The following is a 3,444-nucleotide window of genomic DNA, read 5'->3' as shown; positions in this document are numbered from 1 at the left end:
TCAGTGTATTGTACTGGGCGGGAGGGGTATGGAAAAAGAGGGGGGGAGGTCCTCACTGCATATTTCCTGTTGTCTGTTTATTGTATTGTTTTTTCAATAAAAATGATTGTTCCTTAAAATGTGATTTTCCTGATCAGCAGCCCAAAATCTCTAAGAGAAAGTGTTGAAGAAGCAAAAACTTTGTTGTCCAGTGACAATGAGACCTATGCACTATAGCTAAGGTTACCATATGGCTCCAGAAAAAAGGGGACGGATTGAGACATCCGGGTTTTACTTCCATTGAAAGCAACCAAGATGTCTCAATCTGTTCTCCTTACTTCCATTGCTTTCAATGGAAGTAAAACCCGGATGTCTCAATCCGTCCCCTTTTTTCTGGAGCCATATGGTAACACTAACTATAGCGTGCAGGGAAATTAGTGTGCACACCATAGAAAGTTTGTGTGATTACTAACGAGCCTGATAAAATGCAGTTTACATGATATATATGTTGTTTAAAAGTGGCAGGGAAATGTTAAAATATTTGGATTTCATTTCTGATCTACATGACACAAAAGACAGCTACTTTTCATTTAATTTCTGACTCTTAGCATGCCTTCAAATATTTAGTGTACGATAAGATCAAAACAAAACATAAAAACAAAATAAATCAAAAACGCTTAGGGGTGGATATTCAGCTGGTGGCAGTCAGAGGTCTTTTGGCCACCGCTACAACTATAAACCGTTCTGAAAGTAGTTTTCTCTACAGCAGTCTATTTGATTTGATTTATTCGCTTGATATAATGCTTAAAACTAACGGCCTCTTTTACAAAGCCAAGCTAGCGGCTGCGCTGCGCTAACGGCCCCCCAAACCCATAGAGATTTAAAAGGCTTCAGGGCTGTTGCTGCGCGGCAGCCGCTAGTGCAGCTTTGTAAAAGAGGCCGTAAAGCTTCAAAGTGGTTAACAAAGACTTACATTTTTTTTTTTTTTTTACATCATATACAGTGAATCGATGAACAATTTTCTCCTGAGCCAATGATATGGGTTGTTACATCATATACAGTAGATCGATACACAAATATTATATATTTTATTCATTCAATTTTCTATACTGTCCTTCCAGGAGAGCTCAGAATGGTTTACATGGGTTTATTCAGGTACTCAAGCTACAGTTACTTTGATAAAATACCCTCAGCCTCCTTTGTTGGGTAACTCGGGTAGCTTCTCCTGCCCAGGGACTGTTGAGAGAATTCTAAACTACCTCCAGGAACCCTTTAACTATGTCTTGTGAACATAGTAACATAGTAGATGACGGCAGATAAAGACCCGAATGGTCCATCCAGTCTGCCCAACCTGATTCAATTTAAATTTTTTTCTTCTTCTTCTTAGCTATTTCTGGGCAAGAATCCAAAGCTCTGCCCTGTACTGTGCTTAGGTTCCAACTACTGAAGTCTCCGTCAAAGCTCATTCCAGCCCATCTACACCATCCCAGCCACGGGAAGACAGCGATGGAGAAGATTCTGAGATCTGAGCCACAGATACTATAAATATTGTATTGTAATGCCTCAGGTGATCACCCTCAGTCCCATCTATTAGAGAGTCAGCTACACTATGAACTCCTGCAAAAGAACAGATTGGAACTGAACTATACAAGAAATTATACCTGGTCCCCATTTGATCAGCTACTGGAAAAGGAATGGACAAACTGGTCGTTCATTTTTTAGCCAGCTCTAAATGGGGGATTTTATTCTAAACTATATCCAGTACGACTACAATTTGTTTTTATTTTTTTAATTTGGTTTGTTGAATGGCACAAGGATGGTGCAAAATTGCATATTTCCTTAACTTTCAAAGCTATTGTAAAATGCTGCACAAGTCATAGTAGGTGGGGCAACTGCTTAAACCCAAAAAATTTGTACGCCTCACTGCCACGTGATGAGTCCATTAAATCTGAACTAGCTTGTTCATAAAGCACAAACCAAGGTGAGCTAAGAGCATATCTGAGCTAGCCCCCCCAATCTAAATTTCATTCCAACCTCTGCATTTGAAATAGTTTGGAAAAACAAACAGAAATCGGCAAGCCTAATCTCAGTCAGCATCCAAGCCAAGCCCCAGCTTTTTCAGTCATCCCTATTCTGCACTCTTGATGGTATTAAGAGACTCTAGGCAGAGTGTAAATGACATTTTAAAGAGAAGAAATATTGCCCATCGGTGTCCATTGACTCATTACTAGGGATCCTCTCCTCTGGCAAACGGTGTCAGGTCAAAAGCGCGCCGGAACAAAGGCGCGCCCAGATAATTGAGCGCAGCGCGTGCTGCCACGCCGCTCTAAATTACTGTTTTTAGCGCTCCGACGGTGGGGGCGTGGGGGGAACCCCCCCACTTTACTTAATAGACATCATGCCGCGTTGTGGGGGCGTTGTGGGGGGTGTGGGGGGTTGTAACCCCCCACATTTTACTGAAAACTTCACTTTTTCCCTGTTTTTAGGGAAAAAGTTCAGTTTACAGTAAAATGTGGAGGGTTACAACCCCCCAAACCCCCCATAACGCCGGCGTGATGTCTATTAACTAAACTGGGGGGGTTCCCCAACAAAAACCCCCGTCGGAACCCCTAAAAACTGTAATTTAGAGCGGCGCGCACTGCGCTTAATTGTCGGCGCGCGCTTTTGTCTTTTGCGCCGTTGTCTATGAACCCTGGCAAACTGGTTAGCTGATTTTTCAGGTTAATTGAAGTTTTTTATTTTGACATATAAGGTTATGCTACTTTTCAGTTGGGCTGGCCTAATTATTTGGCTAAATTGTCACCTAATTTGGGGGGTCTTTAACTAAGGCGCACAAGAATATAATGAGTGTGTTAGCATTTAGCGTGCGCTAAATTGGCTAGCATGCCTTAGTAAAAGACCCCCCCTCCCCATAGTGTCTTTTAGGTGGGCGTAGGAAATAGCAAAAAGCTACAGTCAAGGTGAAATCAAATCTAATCTGAATTTTGTATCACACTTATCCAGAATAGGTTCAAGGTAATTTACAAGTAAAAACAGTGACATTTTGAATTCAAATTTTTTTAAAGTTTTACAATAGTGTATAGGGAAGTTCTGACATGTAAATTACAGTTTTGTTTTGTTTGGTTTTTTTTTTTTTTATAAAGGTTATCCATGGTGAATATGTGGAGGGGCATTTTCAAAACATACATCTAAATCTGATTTGGACGTATGGCACTAGACGTCCAAAGTCAGCAGTAAGAAAATGACTTATTTTCAAAAGGCAAACCACCATATGTCTAGAAATATATATATATAAATTCTCTATCTGGTTTAATCCAGTCAGAATCAGTTAGATCTGATCTGAATGGTGGGGAGTTTTGTAGAACCCCCCTCCTCTGACTTTCCCTATAGACTATAATAGCCTTATTGTGTCATGCGGTGCCTGCCTTGGCACAGGATTTTCAGCTAGAACAATTGGAGAACAAC

The sequence above is a fragment of the Geotrypetes seraphini genome, chromosome 6 (assembly GCF_902459505.1).
Source record: "Geotrypetes seraphini chromosome 6, aGeoSer1.1, whole genome shotgun sequence".
Taxonomy (NCBI): Eukaryota; Metazoa; Chordata; class Amphibia; order Gymnophiona; family Dermophiidae; genus Geotrypetes; species Geotrypetes seraphini.
This window is presented reverse-complemented; position numbering follows the sequence as displayed.